Below are 25,278 nucleotides of genomic sequence, written 5' to 3'. Positions count from 1 at the left end.
GGTCGTGGTTGTGAATTAAACTTCTGTAAACTTGTTCACAATTGAACACATACGTTCTATTCTAATTATCATGACGTCGCAAAAAATTATGAAAAAGGGTATGCAACACAAAATTCATCAAATTAACTACCTACGTTTGCAGTCAATAATACAGACCACTGACATTAGTAAATCCGAATTTACGGTCTTTAATTCACACCGTTTTGCATTATAGAGTCTGTGGCCTCCTCATTTACATACAAAACTACTGTTTAAGCCGACCACAGACCAACAAACAATAAAATTACCATGTATCATTAGCCCCCGACAAACCACTGGTAACAGTCACGTCACATAAATAAGGGGTATTTCAAATGTATGAGTGTGGAAGCCGCGTGGCTATGTGCCAGGGACCCTGGATGCACTTCCTTAGTGAATTACATCTGACCTTCTTTTGTCTTTTGTAGAGACTTCTTTGGCAATGGTATTGGAGAAAACAAAGTGATATAGGAAAATACAGCAAAACGATATCTGACATTATTTAAAGATTAGAAGGTAGTTAGGTTTTAGGTCGTCCATTGGATAACACAAAACGAACGAAAATTACCTACTTAATACTGAGATATACACATGAAAAAAAACCTGTCTCTTAATACTTATTTGAATATTGAAGCAATCTGTAAATCTATCTAATGTTTTAAACGTTTTAACACAAAAATAAAACCTTACATAACATACCATACACTAGGTTCTTCAAAATAATAACGAAGTAACTGACATTTTATGAAGCAATGTTAAACCCGTGGGCTCTTATCTGGAGTTCTTCAAATATAATGTAGCTATAACCTTTGTGGCTCATTACAATGAGAGATAAAGCAGTTACCGCGTTCTGCTCGTGAACAGTACAGGAGTTATTTTGACACCCTTTGTGGCGATTGTGCTTTTGTAGAATACGTTCTTTAGTACGACTTTAATGCTGTATGTTAATTATTGTATATATCTATAAGCTTGCGGAATAGGATTGGGCAGATAGGTAAATAGGTAGCCTATTTATCACTTTTTGTAAAGGAATAGTTCCCAGTACATGTGAGCAAAACCGTTGTTGGAAGGTAGTCATTTTATAAAATTATACTTATGTATAAATAGTTTTACATAGTATATTTAAATGATTTCGATTATGTACAACTACCCTTACATCATCATCATCATCATCCTTCTGCCCTTATCCCAATTTTATTTGTGGTCGGCGCAGCATGTTTTCTCCTTCCATACTCTTCTATCTGCCGCCATCTCACAAGTAACATTCTTTCTTACCATATCTACTTTCACACAATCCATCCATCGTTTCTTTGGTCTTTCTCTTCCACTAAATCCGTCTACATTCATACCCTTACATAGTTTACAATAAAACAAAGAAAGTTTCAAAAACCAACTCACATTACTATTTTCACCTACCATTCTTTTACTCAAAAAAATACTCTCTGAACTCCCAACCCGCAGTAGCATCCATCTTACTTTTTAATTTAGCCAAGAAAAATGCTTAAGAGTTGCGCCACGATCGCTATGTTGTGAAACAATACGAGTCCGGTTTAAATATACATAGCTGTTGGTACTGTTTTTACAACCTAATGACAGAGAATGGAAGGTGCAGAAGACTTATTCCTTAAATTGCGAGAAAACAATCGTATGAAAAAACGTTTCTGGTAGTTTTGATCCTAATTGATATCAGAAATTTTAAAGTTGTTTCAAAAAGGCTTCAGCATATTGGCTTCAGTCCCATGTTGTAGTCCTGCGGTCTGGGACACGCACAAAATATAAATGCAAAAGTAACTCTATCTGTGTTTATGTAATCAAGCTGTAACTGCTGAACTGATTGAGATGAAATGAGCATAGAGAGTCTTTATATAATCACGCTGTCACAGCTTTTTCGCCAATAGAGTTTTCCGTCTTTTTTTTTTTGACACGCGAAACATTCAGAGTCACACAAATCTGTTCAGCGGCTTCACAATATGTGAGTTCGTAAAGGCCTTCTGCATATCCACATCTTTTGTGTATCTCTGGGGGATTACTTCTCAATTATGTATACGTTTGTTTGATTCGTTTGTAATAAATGGAATCTCGTTCACTGCTCTGTTGCTTCCCGTGCTGCGTATTTAAGTAAAAAAATAATAGAGAGTAATTAAGATCGCTAAGAATGTGACACCTTTCTCAAAAGATTGAAAGTGCCAGACCGAATAATCGAAGATTAGGATGTAGTTGCTGTTAAATTGGCGATAAATATACTCATTTTTCTCATCTTTTTGTTTGGGTAAACTATGTAAAGGGAAAAACGAGATAGCATGTTAAAAAAATGCCTTTTGAAGACATTCTTCTGGGACATAAATAAAAATTTTATAGAATCTTCTTGTTCGCACTAATGATTTAAGCATTATATGCTTTAGTTTATTAATTATGTTGGTAGGTATCTAATGAGCACTTTAAGTACTGAAAACGTTTTATTCAACATTTAATGATTTTTACAATTTCCAACGCTGTTTAAAATAAAACTTCCTACAATAAGAAGCACATAAAAGAAAAGAAAACAGATAACAAAAGAGGTTCTCCTTTCATCCAAAAATAAAATAGAAAATTACGTTGATCAAATAACTTGTTACCAAAAAATAAAGATAAAGTTTATTCGTAATAAAATTGATGTGGGTCCGGAATAAACGCCCTCGCGTCCGCCAACCTGTAGCGACTTGATGAGGTTAGGGTGAGGTCATACTGACAGCGATCAGCGGGGAAACCTTTAGTCAACAAGAATTTTTATCTATACTAATATTATATAGAGGAAAACTTTGTTTGTTTGTTTGGTTGTAATGAATAGGCTCAAAAACTACTGGACCGTTTTTTAAAATTCTTTCACCATTCGAAAGCTACATTATCCACGAGTAACATAGGCTATATTTTATCCCGGTACGGGCAGTAGTTACCACGGTACGCGGGTGAAACCGCGGGTAAACGGCTAGTAGTAAATAAAACTGAACTTAGGTGAAATAATCAAATCTAAAGATAAAAAAAAATATATGGAGAATTTTCTTAAAAACATGTTTAAAGTCTGTTTATCTTTTTGTTGTAAGACTATTATGGCCTTACTACAAAAACTTAAACGTCTGTTTTACACTTGTCTAAAAAAAATGTGGCTGCAAAATGAACCATATGTCAACGTCATAATCTGTCATTTTTTTAGACAAGTCTTAAACTGACGTTTAAACGGTTTTGTGGTAAGACCATAGATATAATATTACTAAACAAGATTGCGCACGCTCAAAATATATATTTACGAAAATGAACTCTATTCTAACGCAATAAGGTACTAAATTGGTTGCATAATACACAGAGGCAAATCCGAGCCGAGAGGGATAGTTCGAACGGAGGCTGTTTGTCTCTTTCTAACACCTTGCCAGCATAAAAAAAATGTTGTGATCAAAAGTTTTGTCTTCCCAAAAACAATTGAATCACTTATATTTTTATCTTATTTTAACAATTGTCAGCATTTAAAATTTTGTTTATATTTTTTTTGTGAAAAAGTGTTGCGTTTCTACTTGCAAAAGTGAATCCTATGGTGGTTGCAATATATCGTTCCACAGGTTAGCTAATAATAACATTTTCGTAAACCAAACAACTAGGGTGCCCATGAATTCTTGTAACGAGTCAAAATATGGGTGATGGATTTTAAAACTGTTGTACTATTGTTATAGCTTCACAAAAAATGAAGAAAGGCGACATAAATGGCTCAGCAGTCTATATATGAAGTAGAAATACAAAAAAAACAGTCTTCACTTACTACGAATCTTCCTGCTTTTATACTGCTAATTTCCGCTAATTATATTATTAAAAGCCTTTATTAGTATCTTAAGGTCACAAACTGCGTAAGTTAAAACTTCAATACTAATCTGTGTTTAATAATCTTAGCAAATTCGGATTTGTCTCACATAGCTTAATCTCATAGTCACCCTATTAGAAAGGGACAGACAGCCTCCGTACTAACTGTTTCACTCGGCTCGTTTTTTGGGTTTATATGCGCAGTCCTGTTTACTAATATTATGTCTATGGGTAAGACGGATAGTCTTTAAAATACACCTTTTATTGGAAAAGATCTGTGTATGTATATGTTTAATCCTAAGCCACATTTAATTTAAAGTTGGCGCTTACCAACCATCTGTTTCTTATAATTTATATTACCTACCTATGAAACCTTTAAATAGGTACTTAACTGACAACTGACGTAATGGTACGAAAAAACCGCCCTCCTTTTTCTTTACTCCCGCTTACTCTGTGACCTCACCTCTACCTCAATTACAGACATCGCCGAAACTTTTTTATTTACGTTACGCGACATAATTTAGCGTAACGCATTACGTTTTACGTCGCGTAACGCGTAATACGTTGCATGTAATGCTGGCCAAATTATTGTGGCAACGGTTTACTTAAACTGTTCTCTTTTCTTGTTCGCAAATGACAGTGAGATTTGGTATATTTTTGTCATTTTATTTATCACCTGAAGGTGGAAACAACGTTTTTTTTCTGTGGGTGCTGAACTAATGTTTTGTTAAATTGGGCGCATGAATGGTGTATATTTGAGTTTTATATTGATCGTAGTACGTAGCATTTACAAAGACATTATTGTGGATACATAATTTTTTTTTTCTTGACTTAGTAGATACAGTGAATAACTAAAAGTACTTTTTAAAAGAAAATATTATATACAAAAAAAAATACTACAAACAACTGAAACTCCCTGAACTTTAAATCCACCCAGCCCCAAAGGGATCATTAAACTTGATTCTCATAATAGACACACGTTATCCACACGTGAGCAACATTAAGGTAGCAACTACATTAACGTGCCAACATTCATTATTCACGAAGGTTAACATTTCGTTGATGCGAACATTTCCTAACAAAATCATGACGAACATAAATTGTTGCGAGTTTTTTTCTCTGGTGAAATATTGTGTGTTCGCGAAATCTAGACGTTTTCTTGAAATATTTTCATGAAAAGTACATCCATTACTTGTACTTTTTAAAAAGATTTTCTATTTTTTGTTGGGAGAGTTTTGAACTGAAAAGGTTTCAAATGGCACGGGAAATTGTTTCAGTTGTATATTTGACGTTTTCAAATGTGCTACGGGGTAGTTTTTCTCGTTGATTACATTATCATTATCATCTCAAAAGTGCGATACTTTTCAGTAGGCTATCAAAGGGGTATTCAATCTAGAATCTAGTAAATGGCAAATTATTTTTATGGGAGTATCTTTTTTAAGAATTTTGATTTCATAGCATTTATCGTGATCATCATTAATGGTGACACTCAGATTCATAGTTAATAGGATTGCCTATTCAGATTATTACAGCTCAGCCACTCAGCTCAGCTTTAAAAGAAAAGTGGAAGAGGTATTGATAGAATTGAAACTACAGCTCATACAAATGTACTCAGGGTACATTTTTAATCCAAACACCTTCACTCAAAAAAAATCCCATTTCCCATTTCCAATTTGAAAAATAAACAAAAGCAAAGTAATCTAAAAAGCGGTTAACACCAACCCGCCGCCGCCGCCGCCGCCGCCGGTAAACGGTTGATAATCGTCCCGCACCGGAACCGGCCCGGGGGACCGGACAAATTGCAGGTACGACCATAGAGAACAAAATTACTAGTGGACGTGCCATAACGGAAAGCCTCAGAAAATCATCATCTCCCGAGCCTTTTCCCAACTATGTTGGGGTCGGCTTCCAGTCTAACCCGATTCAGCTGAGTATTAATGCTTTACAAGGAGCGACTGCCTATCTGACCTCCTCAACCCAGTTACCCGGGCAACTCAATACACCTTGGTTACACTGGTGTCAGACTTACTGGCTTCTGACTACCCGTAACGACTGCCAAGGATGTTTAATGACAGCCGGGAACTACAATTTAACATGCGTGTTCTTCAGACTAGATAATTTAATATAACACCCAAGATCGTTGATGCCTCGTTAGTTCTCTCGGAACTGATCGTTTTAGTCATTCTCTCCGTACATATTTGACCTAGGAGAAGGTACTTGGCCTTCCTGCATTATGACATCTCTGCTCATCTTTCTTTCTTTACGCCCAAACGGCCGCCGGCCGGTAGGCGCACCAACTAAACTGTAGTTAGGTATATTGTCCTTTTTTTTTGTTTTTCGTAAAAAGTTTTGCGTTGGAACAAGGTTTTAAAACGAGTGAATTTTCCACGTGGAATTATAACACGGATTTTCTCGTTTGTGGTTGAAAGACTGTAGTGGTGAAATTGAATTTGAAAAAAATCTATCATATGTAGAATGTAGATACTATATATAAAGATAGATTTGTAGATTGAATAGTAGTGATTGAGTAGTAGTACAACGATTGTCTGAAATAATATGTCAATTGTTCAGTTTTTTTTCCACAAAAAGTGTAATTTTATTGAATTGACAGTTCAATAAAATATTCAGAGTAAATATTGTGAACCTTATACAACGGCTGCAAAGTTACGTTTAAGAAAACGAAGAAAAATACATTTACGAAACCCATATACTAAATTAGGCCAAAAACAGGAGCTTTTAATAATCAACCACAACACATAAATAAGCCAACTTAATCCCAATACCACCAAAATATATTAAAGTTCCTTCCCAAAATCATGGTTCCTTTACAAAACGTATTGACCGGACATGCAGGCCAAAGGAATTCGTAGTTACGATTGATTGTGCTCAGTACGTGACCGTTTACACTGAACTTCACGGGTGATGCGATAACGTTATTGAATTAGACCAATTAGGGAGAAGGGTTGGGTAAATCTATTGACGAAAATTGTAATAGATTTAGTATTGGTTGGATTTAGGTTTATTTGTGTGAGCTGTGCGTGCGTAGATACTTTTACTTGTACCTTTCATCACTGCCGACTGTCTAGATTCTAGATAACGTCGAAATCCACTGATTTTTTTACCCTTTGGTACACTTCACCTATGTAGTTAGTTCTGGGAAAACTCAATAGAGGTTCGAAGCTTTTAGCACAAGTACGAACATATCACCCATAGGTAGATATCCCTTGCTGCACCATCGTCACCCGGTGACACTTAAAAATAGGACTTACGCGATGTTTGGAGGCGACCAAAAGTTTTTCGAGAGCTATGCACATGATAGGTTTTACCTCAATACAGAAGATGAAATCGCGCTTTAGTATGTACTACTATTCTATTGTAACATTGTATAGAAGCCTATACATTAGTGTAGCCTTTTACATCGTTTAAATACTAAACCGTCCATTAAGCCTAGTGGTGAACATTTTAACTGTATTACAGCAAAGCGTAACAGCTGTCGGTAATCGTATGTGTTTCATAGATGTAATCGAAATAGAAATTATGTGTAAAGGTTTCAGCGGACATTAAAATGAAACATGAAAAATCATGTTTTAGGCGTTATAGAACTATTGTTTACACTTTAAAAACTTGGCAAAATTAGTTAGTTACTTTTTTATTTGCTTGATACACAGCTTTAAACATAAAGCATGTTTACTAGTACAGGAAAGGCTCCAGACGCTATAGAATATATCTCCTAAACGACCTCAAAATAACCTACCCCACCACAATCCTACAATAACCAAAAACAAGTCACAATCTATATGAAAATTTCTCACAGATTTTCTCATAGTGAAACTTTATTTTATTTTCCAACGTCTGGAACATTCCGCGACGTTGTCGCGTCCCCCGACGTGTATGAAGGCTGGGAAAGTGCACAATACCGAGAAACTGACCTGAAAATTGGAGCTGAAGAAAATACTGCGAATTTGTGAGTGTGAGGGAAGACGGGTTATGAGCTGATGGCAGTTGCGACTATTTATTTATTACCTACGTTGTTTCGTGTTTTGTGAAAGTTTTTTTTGTATTGAGTCTTTTCTATTTATTAGCGTGTGATAAGGGCTTTATTAGAAAGAGGTGTCTGTAACTCAGTCAATCAATATGAATCCGATTTCTGCCAATAAAAAACCGTATTTTTCAATCGACAACAATACAAACGAAATATATAACAATGATACGAACGAACCGATTAAACAAAATAAGTACCCCAAAATATAAACCGGCTATTTACCCGAATTAAAAATATAGGTATTCCATTCAACTGCATATATTGTTGACGACCAAGAACTTAAGCACTACACAACCTATTTTTCACCTCAAAAAGAAATCCACAATTTAAATCACAAAAATCCTCTCTCAGAAAATACTATGCTGGCACTAACGAGAGGTGCTTAGATTCCTTCTGGCTCACTTGCAGGGGGTCATAGCATTCAAAAGCTGGGGGGGAAAGGGGATTAGAATATGAAAATAAACGTTTTATCGTCTAGGGGTCACATTATGGCACACGAGAGCTTGAACAACAATGCCGGATTAGCTAGTTCCCGTTCCCGGTTCCCGGTTTTGTGCAACGCCGAGATTACTTCTTAGGGCTGGCAGGGAGTTATTTGGAAAGGTAATAGTCGAAATTGATGAACTGATACTGAAAACTTAAGTATATACACTACGGACTATTTAATTATATAGGTTTTGTTTCGAAATTTGGACAAAGCGTCATACATTCGTTTATTATAATCATATTTCGTATTAATAGGGGAGAAAATAAATAAAAAACAATATTATTCTTTTACACTTGAAGTTGTGAGTATGTAATGTGATCAAAAATATTTGAGTAGGTAAAACATGGTCTCCATCTTTGAGAATTTTGCTTGAAAAAATGTTAATTTTGGTGTCCTGTTTATTTTCAATATTCTCAATGTAATGTATTACCAGACGCATTTTTTGCATCTTTGTAACAAAATATGAACAGCTACACAATAAAAAATTAAAAACAGATGTAGCTTACTAGTCCTCATAAGTCCCCATAAGTACAACATACCAGTAAAAATTAACCACGAAACTTATACAATATTTCCAAGAAACCCCCGTAACACCAATATGTGTAGAAGCTAAAGTTTCTTCACCAAAGCATGTAAAACATAACTGGCTAATTTAAACTTAGTTCGCACGACGCAGCCCTAACGTTCCCTGTTATTACTTTAACACTTTTGCGCACATTTGCCTCAAAATATATAAATATGAATGGGATTTAGCTGGCTGTGGGTAATAACACCAACTTGAGGTCCTAAATACCTCCGCTCATTTTTATTTTAGCAGACCGAGGGTAGAGAGAACGTTTTTTGAGGATTTAGAGTAGCCGCACACTACAGACTAAACAGTCGGCGGTCAGATGGCAAAATTTTTGCATTTATTAATCATCACTATCATTACAAGAATTTCCCAATTTAATAGAGTGGCCATAATTAAAGTTCTAATTACTGCAACATAAAATTTATAATTTATGCACAATATTTTCTAAAGATAACATGATTCCAATTAAAGTTTTAATCTCGTCTGATACTGGCTAAATACCAGATCATTGTAATGTGCGTACTATATTAATCTTCATACTGATTTTTGACTCAAAAAAAAACTGTCGGCCGACTAAAAGTTTGCAGTGTGCGGCTACTCTTAAGGATGAATAGTTTGGTCCTCAAAGAGAGGATTATGTGGCTGAAATGCTTACTGAGATGGCCTTTGTGCGATTGTTGCCGACTACATCTAGGAGTTGAAGTTGCGATTTCAATGACAATTGGGTATGAAGACGAATGTTGAGATATTTGTAGAAGCCAAGTTTATGAGAACCCTAGAACCAAACAATGACTAATACTTCTAGAGATATGTTACGAGCGTATGGCAATTCTGTTGTAGTAAAAATAATTATAAACACGAATCTTTCAAATTAAGAATACACTAGCTTCTTCCAGCGGTCTTCACTCGCGTCCCGTGGCAGCTCCGCACACCCGGATAAAAAGCCTTTAGCTTCGATAAATGGGCTATCTAACAAGGAACGATTTATTGAAATCAGTTCGGTGGTCCCAGGACTGAATTTGCACGTTCAAAAACAGAATTTTAATTTTATAGATTTGAAATAAAACTAAGTTATATAATTCGTCGATTTCCTAAACCCCACTATATGATATTAAGCAACAGTTCGTTCCTTACGGTTTATCATTCGTAAATTGGCCGGATGGCGGTTCGTACACGTTAAATGTACCGGAACGGCAACGATACGGCGACGGCAAAGCAATTAAAGTTTAAACTAAATGTGTGAGCTCATGGGGTTTCATATGAAATGATCTGGACATCGGCTTTTTAATGAGAGAAGTATAAATTACAAATTGTGTTTTAAATTTTTGGTGTGGCAGACTGATGTGACAAACTAAGGAGTGGAAAAGTAAATTATATGTAATTTTTTCATCATCTGCCTAGACTTTTGCCAACTATGTTGGTCGGTATCTTCCCAACTAAGCAGAGGTATAACTTTTTATTGCTATTAATGCAAAATCAGTGAAATTCTTGAAGGCTGGTGTACCAAAATTTTATTTGTTTCGAGAAAAATCTTAACAAACAAATAATTTTAAAATATGTGACCAAAATAATCTGAAAGAATATTCATTCAACCTCAATTTTAAAAGGTCTTCCACCAAGCAAGATTTCCAACAGAAAATTCAACCACGAGAATAAATGAAGCGGTATATCAAAGCAGACGAATCTTACAAAATAAGATTTCACCGACAAATGCAAAGACTTTCCTTCCTTTAACTAACTCGCAAATTAATTAGATACTAAACTCGAAATATGGCACGGTTTATTAATTAATTTCCACGGAAGAGCCATGTATAAGGTATTTAGGTATTAATGCACATGTGTATATTGTTGTTAAGTATATAAATTACGGAAGATTAATTTTAATCAAAGTGTTTAATTTTTAGTGTTACAAAATCATCGTTAAACTTCCTTGAATTGAGGCAAAATATGAGAGATGATACTCAAAAATTCCACATGTTTTGGTCTATACATAAACACACACTGTTTCTAACGTATTGTAATGGTATTTTAAATTCCCCGAATATCTTTCTTTCTAATTCTTACACATGAAAACCACCAAACGGTTTTAGGCGAACACACACAGATTTATGTAGCTATCCTATTTCGGAGAACTCAGATACTGTGCCAACACAACAAGACTTCCTTTTATTATAGTTTTGAAAGCCACACAACACAACACCAGCAGAATTGCCAGCTCGTACTAGTAAAGACATTGATATTCACATCAACGCACGACCAACAAATTCTTGATATAAATATTTAAACTCCACGCGAGTAAAGGTATTAATATTCGTGATCCATTAATATCTGTCTGGAGATATCATTTGCGGAATTAATTTAAAGTATGTATGTTCATCAAAACGTCAGCCTGTCAGAATTCCCATGTGGACCCCACGGTTTTACATTATGGTATTAATATTAAATCTGTTGGCTATAAAAAGCTATGATATACAGAATTGTATAAATAATATGTAGTCATAATCAGAACTAAGCAGGTTATTTTTTTTTTCAGAATTTACTTCATTGTAAAAGCTTCGCAAGATATTCGCCATGGTTTGCTAAGTTGACAAAATTAAAACAAAATGGTGGATATGTAAGTGTAAGTTAACTTAACTTACACTTATCATAACACTCAGTGGTTTCAAAGTTTGATCAATTTGTTATAATAATGGTCTTTTGAACACAAATCTAACATAGAATCTATTCTACGTGATCTATACCGACTGACAAAGAAACTTGAGCATGAGCAATTTTAATTACACTTCCAATGAAACGTAACTACAAACTCTAGAAAATGTACTTTAAAAATACAACTTGTTCTTTGTGGAGAACAAATAAGATAAAAGTGTACTGCGGACAGTACAAATAGAGTGTCCAAGAAAAAGCAAGATTAATCCTAGCGCGTAATAACACGAGTGCAATGTGTAGAAATGTACTTGTGTGAGTGAGTTTGAGTGAGTATATGAGTGTGATAGAAACATAGAAGAAGGAACGAGCGGAGATGCCATACCGAAGGTAGGTCAGGCGCCTTCTTGTGGGTCAAGCAACAAATTACATTGTACTTATACAAGTTTATATATCAAACAATGTTTTCTTCTAACCTACAGACAGACATGTCGGAAGCCGTATAAGGCATGTTAGGGCGGAGCTAATAATGGTCCTCGTCCCCCGAAAACCCGCATTTTAGCGCGCTTCGTTCTTAGGAGATTTTGCGTTATGACCGCTCCGCTAGTGATATTGTTCTCCATGGATAGAAAGTTATTAGGTTGCCTGCTCCACATTTTATGTTGGTCTGTTGTAAAGATATATGATGTTACACGGTTTCTTTCTTTGTCATTGAAAGATTACGTGAGTTCTTTTGTAAGATGTTGCGGGAAAGATACTATTATTTTTGAGAGGATTCATAATGAAATCTGTTATTTAGTCCGTTTGTTACATATATAGGTGTATGTACCTACTCTTGACTGAATATAAAAGCTACTAAATCCTTTCCTTAAAAACCATAATTTTTTTCAGTACACACACAAAACCTTAAAAACTATATCTACTTCATAAAATCCTCAAAAAAGGCATAATTAAAAACAAAAGGAACGTAACACGGTTACACGGAGCCCGTCCGGCCGTCGGACAGATGTCCCGGACGCGAATATCAAATTATCCGGACGCGGACGGCTCGGACAACGGGCCGTCCGGCTGAAACTTTGTTATGTAACTCGACCTAACTGGTCCTAGCCTTTTTTTTTGTTTTATTAAAGAATTTTAGTAAAGTGTGGTGGAGTGTATAACTTTGTTAAATGTTGCCTGTAGGTCTTTTGTGTGTAATCTAGAGAAATTTTAATAAATTGAGTTGAGTTTTGTCTCACTGGCAAAAGGACATCATCTGCCTAGCCTTTTCTTAACTATGTAGGAGTCGGCTTCCAGTCTGTCCAGATGCAGTTGGGTATCAGTATTTAACAAGGAGCGACTACCGATCTAACCTTCTCAACCCCGTTACCCGGGCAACCCGATACGCCTAGTTAAGACTGCCGAAAGGACGTAAGATACTTTTTATCAGTGTGTAGCAAGTAGTATTCGCGGGTAAAATCGCGTAGAACATTTAGTTGCAGATTTAATTCATAACTTTCCTTTTCCTTTATTTGTAATCTCCGAACAATATAAATAACAAACATAACCGCATCTTCTAAAATGTTTATTAAGCGACAGCCACGTTATTCATTATCGCACTAATTACCAAGAACAGGCACTCCAATTCTGACGCAATTACGTCACGGTTGTGACGTCACAGTGTGTGAAATGACGTCATGAACACATTAAAATGTCGAAGTTTATTAAGTTTTGTAGAAAACCTGTGGTGGGTTGACACACGGGTTGGTTCAAACACTTTACCCTTTTAAATGAGTCATGTTTGCGGGTTCAAATTAAGTTTGCAAAACGTTTTAGCGAGCAGTTTTGTGGAATGGTTTAAAACTTGTCAAAAATTAAGCCGGCGCTATTTTGGAATATTCAGAAAGTTTTTTTGACGTTTTCTAGTTTTAGTTCTAGGTTTTTACCGGGATAGTTTTAATTGCAAGAAAAAATTACTTACCTGCATATTCAGAAAAATATATTTATTGTATTTTACAGTTTAAGTTTTTCAGTAAGTTGAAGAGTTAAGTGCACCTCATAAATTCTATCAAAAACGTATGTTATTTAATCTGTGACACACATGTTTTATTTTTTTGTTGCCCTGTTTCAGTAATATTTTAAACGTATTCATCAGAATCGACCTGGTATTCGATTTCCATTTTATAAGTTCATGGAATGCATTTACTGGCTTTGGTATTCTATGTATGAAACTTTACTAAGTGACAGTAATAAAAGCTTTCAGTTTCAGCGAATGCATTCCAGGTATATTTTAATGTTAAATTTTTAGTACTGGGTAGACTTTTTACTTCGAAATACTTTTTGTAATGTCGCACGTTGAACGTAAAAGATAATTTTATGTCAGGCTAAGTAAAATTAATTATTTTTACTTTTACTAAGCATTGGTCGAACAACAAAATAGTTACTACAGACGAATGAAAACAGACAAGATTCGAGATAAAATACCATATAATCATCCTCCGAGCCTTTTTTCCCACTCATGTTGGGGCTTCCAGTCTAACCGGATTCAGCTGAGTACCAGTGCTTTACAAGAAGCGACTGCCTATCTGACCTCTTCAACCCAGTTCCCCGGGCAACCCGATACCCCTTGGTTAGACTGGTGTCAGACTTACTGGCCTCTGACCACCCGTAACGACTGCCAAGGATGTTCAATGACAGCCGGGACCTACAGTTTTAACGTGCCATCCGAAACACAGCCAATGGTGTCTAAGATATACTTAGAAAGTACATACAAACTTAGAAAAGTTGCATTGGTACTTGCCTGACCTGGGATCGAACCCTCGCCCTTATACTTGAGAGGTAGGTCCTTTACCCTTTACCATATAATAAGTCTTACAAAATAGAACCCACAAGATTTTCTCTTAAGCCTAACTTACCCTAAAAATAAGCTCAGAACACGTCCAGTCTATAAAAGAAGTTGTCTATAGAGTTCAGAACTTTATCTATGGCCTGAGGCAAAGTTTTCTGATAAAAAAACTTACCATAGACATATGTTAAAAGGCCCGAGGGTAGTTCTCAATGTAAGTTATTAGCCGTTCAGAAGTTTGTGAACTCGTTACTGTAATGCTCAAGAAAGGCTCAAGTTTAAGCTTGGAGCTATTATGTCTATTTGGTGAACTATGTGTAGTTAGTTAAGTTTAAAATGTTGAAGTAAGATGTGGGCTTAATTTAAAGAAACATATGCAATATCGAATATAGCTAAGACAGAAATGTAAAGCTAATGAATCATTCTTGTCTCATAAATAACATAATTGCCTGCTATTTTATTATCATTATTCACCTGTCTTACTTATGTTCCTTTAGAAAGAAAAATAGGTATCTGTTTATTTTTTTGTAGCCTGTACCATCTCTGCCCAAATTGCTTCATCTTCTTAACTTCCAGAGCGTTCCCCAACAAACACATTATCTTTTTTTTTCAATTGATTCGGATTTCGAATACCATGTACATACATAATGTAAACATTCCTTTATTTATGTATTGTTGATAAACCGCAGCACCGCACTACACAGATATGGAATCGGCGGTCACGCGAAGCCTGCATGCCGACCTAATTTACAATATTAACTGGTCGCTGTGCTGAACTCCTATTATTGGCATGTGACGGTGGATGCCATTTAGATCGACATCGGATTAGCTTTCATCCTGGAAATATTGGTGATGGATTCCAGGTAAGGTTTAGCCTGTTTTTGGTGATGGATTCCAGGAGGAATACAGGATTTCCTAATGGCTGCGGCTGGTGAACTTTTTTATATGGACTTGACACCTACTTAGGTACTTATTTAACACAGGATGACAGAAACACGATAACTTTTGAAAAGACTGTTTAATATTAACGAGGTGCTTTACCCGTAAGTATACACAAACCCTACTTTTTAGTAAAATACTCTGTTCCCTATATCATACCCACATCTCAGGAGAACTACAGCAAGCCGTTCTAAACTCAAATAAATATTTTATGTTGAAAGATTTTTCTGATGGGATCCGGATAGGTATGAGCTATAATCGGAAAAATACGGACCTCTACACTGAATGTGACCCGGCACGCTCTTAGCCGGTATTATATCGACTCCATTTTAAACACTAATTTTAGAAACAGTATGCATACATATAGTATGCTTTTAATTACCGTACAATTCCTTTCAAAAAGATCCAATCACATGTGCAAGTAAAACTATACAAAGGTATATAAAAATACAATATTCCATACGTTTGCCCGGTCAAAGGCCGTTCACAGTTTATAAAGCTCTCGAGGCCTGGGGCATAAAATACGGTGGCCGATCCAGAAATATTTTATACATATACGTATCGTTTATTTTTTATCTGGCACTGTTCAATGATAGGAATTTAATATCTCGTGTGGGAAGAATCGGGGTCCAATGATATAAGAGAAAGGTTTGGCTGGGCTTTGCTTGTATTCTGTTTTTTGCAGGATTTTTTATTGTGTTAGGAAACTGGTTAATTTAGAGAGGAGTTTAATAGGTACTTCTTGGACATTCTTCTTAGATGCTCATTATTTCACCTATTTCACGTACACATAGAGTGAGCAAGAGGAACACCGCACTAACTCTCGCGTAGTTTTTGTCAAATCGGAAAATGTATGTATAAATATTTAAGGTTCTATCTGCAGAAATATAAAATGACATTAAAAGGGTAGTTTCTTAATATAAAAATGTGTTACACTGACAGTCGAAATAATCCTTAGTTCACTTAAGCGATTTAAATGAACCACGTATCAAAAGGTGAATAACCTCAAAGAACATTACACACATTTTTATGCGAACAATCGATTTAATTGCATTCCATTACAAGCTTTAATTACAGACCTTCTCAGGTTTATGTGGAAGCCATCGAGGTTTCCTCGTAAAACCTCCGTGGTCACGGTAAAGTTGGTTAATTTTAATGACGGAATCGGTTTTATTGTTGAAGCTGTGATTTGACTGCGAATGAATGACCCATCGTGCAACTGTCTGTGAATTATTGTTTGTGTGTCCCTAAGCATGTGACACACAAACAATAATTATAATTACCAATGAAACTTGCGTTTTTGAAAAGTGTAGTGTGTAGTGTAGTTGCTTGCCGGCTACTCTTCATAAGACTCACTTATTGAAACGCTTCAACCAGCTTGACATTTCAAAAGAGCTTTTATTGGGTTTACGATTACTAAGTTAAATTAAGGAATCTAAATTTATATTTAACAAATCTTACACAATTGCAAACAAATAGTTATGGTTGTCTTCAAAATACATCTTTTCAAAATCAACCACCCAATAAACTACATGCAAGACAGTAACTCACAAATAGCTAACCTATTAATGCTAAAGGCAGCCGTACACGTGCGTGACTGTCGTCACTTACAATCTAGTATTAATTAGTGAGCACGAGACCTAACGCATTGACCGGTCAACGGAGCCGCTTAGCTGGTGCATTTGCAACTAATGTTCTGGTATGTTCTACGTAAATTGTGAGATTTTGTGGTTAACCTGAAATGGTTTAGGTACGAGAAGTTCTTTAAATGTACATATGTTGGAGTTTTTAGAGAAGTGATTCAGAGGGTCAAAAGTGGTATTAAACGATGGTTTATACATTAATTTTAGCTGTAATGTAACTAACCCTAAGATAAATGAAATAATACGTACACTAGCAGATCGTTGTGAAATGTAAAAACCAGTAGGAATGCACGTTACTGTAAAATTTTATGAAAAATAAGGAGAAATTTTGACATACGAAAACACAGAAACCGCCAATTTTGTTCAATTTTATTTCTATGTTGATTGCTTGCAACTTTCTTTTAAAATCTGATTTTACATTGCAGAATGACAGTAATAACCTAGCATTACACTTTTAATTATTCTTTTAATTTCTCCCTTAGGTATACTTATTATGCCGAGACGACGGCCTTACACTTAAAACTTTAGCAATCGCATCAAGCCCTGGTTTTACGAAAACATGACAGTCTACATTTTAATGATAAAGATTATCTCTAGCTTTGCGCCGTGGTTTCACCTGTCCATGGGTCACTAAGTGTGTCGCATCGCCTAGATTTTTTTTCAAAACTATTTAACAAAATGTGCATTGTCCATATGTAATGACCATTGGTATATAAAATTCAAATTACAATTTAGGTTATGACTGATACTATGTTATGACGTACTCAATAATACAAAATTATAGTCTTCTGACCTAAATCTGTTTGTCAAAAATTACATTTCTTTAATTTTCCTCTTAAATATGTATTTAACATGATAGCTTTAAATTAAGTCAACATTCAGGCTATATATTTCCAAATCCAAGTACTGATTTCAGGAATGAGAGCCTCTCATCAAACAAACGAACAAATTCGGCAGTTTTATTCATCAGTTTAGATTAGATAGGTACAAAACTTTCCACTGTTACTTCAATAAAAGACCCGACTCGTCTGCGAATTAACTGCTCAAATATTTGCATAGTTAAGTGTATTCAGAATCTTAATGAATTTTGAACAAAATGCTTTTGGATTTATGATCTAGCGTTTAGTTTCGTAGTTTTGCGAAAAGTGAAAAAGGAATAAAATTAACATAATTTGTACGTTTGTGTGTAAAAGTTTCCACACACTGCAGAAGAAACAGTCGGCTAACAGTTGGCCGATGGTTGTTAAAATCTTTTTTTTTTAACAAATCGTGAATTTTGAAAACTAAAATACATTTCTGAAAACTTTGATTGAAGTTTTCAGTCGGTCTGATACCGACTTAATACCTGATCTTTGTAATGTACATATTTATGAGCCCAAACAAAATAGGCTGCGGGATTGTTCGAAAGAGTTACCGCGGCCCTGGTACATAAAAGGCCTGCGACGGAACGCGACGGTTTTTAGTCAGTAAGAGTCTGACACTCCCTCACCGCTGCTAACCCACGGCGGGAAGAGTCATTTGATGATTTACGTCGTTAAAAAAAGCCCAAACAAACTATCGGCCGACTAAAAGTTTGCAGTGTGCATTTACTGTAAAAGTTTTATTTCTACGAATTTCTTGGGTACAGTTATATGGAATGTTGGCTGTAGTTTCGTATGGTAATTTTACGTTTATGACAAGAACTGGTGAAAATGAATTATGAATGGTGGATCATAATTATAGTTTACGAACGTGATTTATTTGCTTGTTTTCGTTTGTTTGCTGTCTCGTGCAAGGTAATGGAAATGTAGATTCATGTTGTACTTGACATAAAATAATTTTCCTTCCATTTTAAAGCAATTTCTAGTTTTAAATATTATGACAGTAAAATTAACACTCTTTATAAATGAAAACTTTATACAAAAAATCGAGATCAATTATTATATACCTAAAACCTTAGCCTATGTCTAAAAAACTAAATGCTGAAAACCGCATTAAATCTGATTCAGCAAAACATGAGATAATCGCGCACAAACATCATACATACAAGCAAACTGCAAACCTCCTTTTTTGAAGTCGGTTAAAAATACAAAAAAAACTTCCACGTATTGGAAGATAGTTAAAAATATACTCAAGTAGTAGCAAGTTCCACTTTGTAGCCACTAGTCTCCAGGGTTTAGAAGGCAATACAATTTCTCGTTGGCTACCCAATCACGTTTCAAAATCAATAAGTTTCAGCTGTAACTGGAAATCCATTACGGTTTCACATACTAGTCATGGTATAGTGAATAGTGTGTTTCTGGTATTTCTTAATGAAGTTTATTTGGTAGAATTGTAATTAAATTATTATGTTTTGAAAGTATTACCTTATTAATATCTGATGTGATGCGTAGGAACTATTTGCCGATGCATATATTTAAATGCCTGGGTTCCGAGTTCGATTCCCAGTTTTTACAGTTTGGTTAAACTTCGTTATTAATTGTTAACGTATTGTGATTTGAGCCTTGTATTGAATTGCATTTCTAAAAACAGATCACAAAATTAAGATAAGTAAATATTCTATGGATAACTTATTAATTAACAATCACAAAATTAAGAAAAAAATAATATGTATTCTTAAATAAGTTTTTGTTCGAGTAAGTCATCATTTTGGTTCATGTGGTTGAAAAATATACGTGACTATATGGATTTTTTCTCATACAGATTCAGTAACAATATTTCAGAAAACCAACCACGTATGTAACAAAAAACATTATTATACGTAAACAATTCCATTACGGTAACACGGTCACTAACTCGCTACGAAGGAGCGTGCTACGAATACGTAGCGCTACGCCGTAGCTCGTAGTCGATTAGTTGTGCGCCTGATTGGATTGTAATGATCGTTTGAGTTTGTATTACTTTTGTTTTTAAGAAGGTTTTAGGAATCTGTTCAATCTGTTGAATTACAAGCTACTTACTTGTATTATCAAATAAAATCAATGAAAGGATAACTTCTGTCGTAACGTGCTTAATTTCATGACTGATTTTAGGTAACAAATTATATAGGAAGTACACACATATATTACAGGTCAGATAAACATGCATCAGATTGTAGTGAAAAATGTCTAGTGCTAATTTGAATACGTATGAAATTACGAATACATGTAGGTACTCTTCTTGTAAGTTAAAGAGAACCAAATTTTTTTTCATCAGCATTCCTTCTGATTAATTTGACAAGTATCGGATTGTACTGAACATCATCTGATCACGTTTTACAGGCTTAGTTCGTATAACCCCATCTACATTTATTAATAATACATACCTTTCTTTTAACAGAACCATAATATCTAGTTTTTTTTTCATGAGTTACAGCTCTTTAGCTCAATGTGTACATAGTTAGTCACCGCACTTCACCTGTCCTATTGTTCCCGTGTTTTAGCTTACACAATTAGTGAACAGGCAAATGAAACGTAAGTTAACTTAGTTTTCACATATGTATGTATGCATATTGTTGAAAGTTATAAATATGCTTTAAAAGTTTAAGAAGATAATTTTATATTTCGGTTAATTAGCAACTAGCTGTTTCCGCTGTTTTACCCGTCTTTAACTTCTTCCTGTACCCGGATAAAGTACAGCATATTTTAGTCGGGAATGTTTCACAAAATTAACAGTTGCAATATTTCAAAACAGTTCAATAGTTTTGAAGCCTTTTCAAATAAACAAACAAACAATGTTTCCTCGTTTTATATTGTAGTACGTATGGTTTTATAAACAAATAATCTAATGTTATTATCATCATATAAAATTCTAGAAACATTTCAATAACAATGTACTTAAGGTATTTTCCCACATCAGAAAAGGATGTTTTTATTACACAGTTTTTCTAGAGTGAGAAAATATGTGATAGATCTTTCACAGGGTATATTTACAAGCATTTTAACTGGGACGCACAAACAGAACTAAATACAATGGAAGCTGGTAATGAGCGCACGTCGCTTGCGTATCGCGTTGTATAGCTTCTGTATAGCATGTATGTAGGACAAAGATGTACTTTTTGCAGGAAAAGGCTCCTAATGGTGTTTAATTTTTATGATGAGTGAAATAAAAAAAATTGCAGAGCATTTTGCAAAAGTCTATTTGTTCGTAGTTTGATTGAACTTTACAGATTTTTTGGACCCCGTTCGCGATGTCACTATATACATTTAAAAAAGCAAATAAATAAATAAATATGTGTAGTACATTTCAGTGCTAAGAATTTCTCAACGATTATATATTATACATTCCTAATGTGAAATCTCAAAAACAAAAACACATCAGCTCACCCAATTTCACCGCAATTTCCCACAAACAATTAAGGTTAAAAACAGCGGAACATCTAAAGCTCTCACTAAACTAACAAGTACCAATGTAAATAAAGCCTCCACTCTCAACTCATGCATGTGTGTGTGTGACACGGAGGAAGGAACGATAGCTGAAATGCCATTAGGAAGGTAGGTCAGGCGCCTTCTTGTAGGTCAAGTAACGTAGGCATCTTAATTTAGAATATGATATATATGATAGGTTTAAGTATATTTATTATGTACCTACTGACATTATATGCCTAAAATTGCTGTGCCCTAACAGGGTTCTCAATTGTTCCTACCTTTAAGCCGAAAGTAACACCTATAAAAACTTGTGGAAAGCAATTAAAGAATATGAATATTATCAGTTAGTTCCAGCTAATGAGATGATGAATGTTCCTTGTCAAATCAAAACCAATCTTGATTGATTGGTGATTTTCTTTTGAAAATAATAAGCAGGTTTCATATTATATAAGGCGTGTAAGAGCGCAGCTAGTAACGTTTCTCATCCCCCGCTCACCCGCATTTTAGCGCGCTACTTTCATAGGAGATATTGCGTTATGACATCTCCGCTAATCATTTTGTTCTCTATGTCATGCTCTCAACTCGGGAACTGGGTTACCCCTAGAAGTATGTGGGTATGAATGATTTTTTTTTCAGCACGGGTCTAGCTGTAATTTACTTTTCAGTTTTGTCGTTGTTCAGACTTTTTTTTGGTCTGGATTTTTTTTTGAGAGTTTTTTTGTTTGTTTGTGTGCGTGTTTAATTGTTGTGTGTGTCTAAGTATTTGCTAAGTGTTAGATGTGAAATTAATTGTACAATGGTACAGGGCAGAATATGAATGTGCCTTTCAAAAAAATAATAAAATATTATTTTAGACGTTTGTTAGTCGATTTATCAAAAACATAAAATATAGTTCTTGGAGATCGATCTTACTGAGGATTCCAGCTTTACAGAGAAAAACAAATCGAATTTACATAGCCACAAAACTTTCAAAACTTATTAATCCTTTAGCAATAAATCACAACAATTTATCCCTACTTTAGTTTACAGCAACATTTCACAAAACCCTTTCATTTACGAAACAAGCTTCAAATTATTAATACAAGAGAAAATAGCAGAACCCTATTCATTGCGATGCGAGCGTGAATCGACTAATTAGTCGATTTTCAAATAATCGAGTCGAATGCTTTCTATTCGATTGCTGAGCATCGAACATCGAACTCAATGAGGTGGGTTGCCTTTGATGCGTAATATGTGCACACAACGTGTGGTATGCAATTACTATGTCTGATGTGTAGTTTGAAAATAGGTTGGGATTTGAAAAATATGTTGGACTTTTTCCCTTTTGCTGTTTACCTGTATGATGCTTTCATTAAGTGAGATATGAGTCAACTACTTACCGTAGAATCGTTTTAATGAGATGCATTGAACTGTTTCATGTATTTTCATTGACCATTAATAACGGATAATAGATTGATTAATCCACTTGATCAAGATCAAAGCAAGAACATAATAATTGAACTGCCTTTTTCAAGGTTAGAGAGATACTACTTATCTACAGCTATTTTTATCATCATCATCTATAGTTTCATAACAGACCTATCATAACGATCCTACCAGATACCTATATCGGGTGTGTCGTTCACAATCACATTAAATCATATCGCATATACTTTATGATATTCTATGACGAATTGTAAAAAAAATAACCTAATCCATTCAGTGGTTTAACCACAGGAGTCATTTTTCGTTTTTATAATTTACAACATCATGTGTAAAGCAGAGATTAAGGGAGTATCGTATGTTTTGATCAGTTGACAGCTGTCAGTGTTCAAGGGAGAATTTCAGTTGTTTGTAATGACTGACTTTTATATGGTGTTCTAATTTTTGCACATTTTTATTCCATTTACTTTGTTTGAACATTTTTTTATTTTTACGTATTTTTCTTTTATCTTTGTGTTAATCGACATATATTAACCAGTATATTAACGCATTTCATTTAATGTGATTATGAACGACACATCCGATATATTTTCCAAGAAAAACACCAAAACCATTTGGAAAACCAACCTATTGCTTTAATTATATTATATATACTATACCTAAATGTACAAAAAATATATCATTACGTAACGTAAATAAAAAATTATAACTATTTATATCCAAAAGAAACCAAGTGACAAGTAAAACTTTCCAAGCAAAGGCATCACTCAGTCAGCCAACTGTCAAGTGTGGCGAACTGCAATAAAAGATGGCGGCGCGCGGGAATTCCTCGACATTTTGTAACACGTCGCCGAGACGCGGTTCTACAATATTTATGGCTACACTTGAGATTTCAACTACCATTTTTAACCGTATTTTTGTATCAATCTTTTGCTATTGTGATAAGGTCTTCGATTTATGGATGCCTGCCTGAGTTAATTTGTTTTTCTAAGTAAATACCTACTCTCATAGGTGCTAATACTAAAAATATAATGGTAAAGGAGCAAATGTTTGCCATAAAATAAATACCTAATATATAAATTATTTATTGTATCAAAGACTAACTAGCCTTTTCCCAACGCAGATGATGATTGGATCAAAGATTGTTATACTTACCATAATGTGGTATGTTCAAAAAACTTGTTTGTTCTTTTGAACCTCCTATTTTTGTTAATTTGTACACAGAAGCTGTTGTGTTCCTTTGCTAAATAAAAAAAAAATACACGGTAAAATGTTTAAGTACATAATTATCCTTAAGCTACTGCGTAAAAGTCTGTCTGATCTTATTCTTTATTCTCCCTGTATCTATCCTACTCCTAATAAAATTCCAACAGCAAACAATACCACGAACAAACAGAAACAGAACTATTCTCAAATGAAACTCAAAACAATTTTTCATCCAACAATTCTTCAAGAGTGCAATTCCATACTTTAGCATATTAACAATCTTGTATGACAAAAGCGAACATTTGTGAAGCGGCGGCCATCTTGCAAAGAATTTTAATAAAATGTCGCTCGGAATAATGAGGGAAGACTCCGATAAGAGGTAGCACCGCATAACTTTTTATTCTGTGTGAAAATGTAAAATGTTTTTAGTAAAAATATTTTCATTTTATGCGGTTGCTTTAATAAAGGCTGTCGATTGTCGAAGTTAGGTTTTGTATTAAATGTTTATTTTATTGAACAGTTATTGGAAGCTTTTTTTAACGATTTTGAGAGACCTTTTGTGGCTTTTGACGTATTTAAAATTATGTTTCTTTATTGTTTTATTTTATATATGAAAGAGCGCGCTTTGCAAGTATTTTCGAGCAGGCCTACTATCAGCAGTGGATTATTTAGGGCTATTTTAAAACGTAAGTTATTAAAAAAAATTACCCAATTGAAACTTCTTTTATGGCTTAATTTGACATCAAAGCCGGGGATGTGATGACCAGACTTAATTTGTATTGATATAAAAAAAATACAATTTTGCCAGCATTCCGTTGAAACAGAATACCTCTCACGAGTAATGTTTGTCGGACACTACAGACAGACACATCGTTGTCTCACAATATGACAGGCCAGTAACGTGACACGAGATATTGTGTACAATATTGTGTACAAATATAATAAGGTCCTGCTCGGTAACAGCTATTTTTGTTCGCTTTTAGTGGAGTGGATTGCTTTGTTAAGAATATCTTGTGTGTCTTGTGTTGTGATATTGAAGTGTGTTGGTACACAAATATATGATGTATCCTATTTTTAGAATAATCATATATAAGTTATTATTGGTACTTTTTGTCCTCATCCGGATTCGAGTAGTTCCGTGGATGAAACCATGGATAAAAGCTAGTTTTTACAAACAAACCTTGTATCCGTATAAAAAGCTACAAATAAAAATTTTAAATCCTGTTTTCCATCAAAATCATAGTACTCAAAAAAAAATATCATCTCAAGATCAGCACAATTTCAAGCATAAATTATACACGAAAGTCAAGGTACCTACACTGAAGGCAGC

At 34.6% G+C, this 25,278-nt stretch overlaps 1 protein-coding gene across 2 annotated transcripts in view; it reads right to left on the bottom strand.

Moving 5' to 3' along the window:
- LOC124633647 overlaps nucleotides 1-25,278 on the bottom strand; it is a 199,347-nt gene that overhangs the window by 14,005 nt on the left and 160,064 nt on the right. The window lies entirely within an intron of this gene.

This window comes from Helicoverpa zea, chromosome 10, assembly GCF_022581195.2.
Source record: "Helicoverpa zea isolate HzStark_Cry1AcR chromosome 10, ilHelZeax1.1, whole genome shotgun sequence".
Taxonomy (NCBI): domain Eukaryota; kingdom Metazoa; phylum Arthropoda; class Insecta; order Lepidoptera; family Noctuidae; genus Helicoverpa; species Helicoverpa zea.
This window is presented reverse-complemented; position numbering and strand designations above follow the sequence as displayed.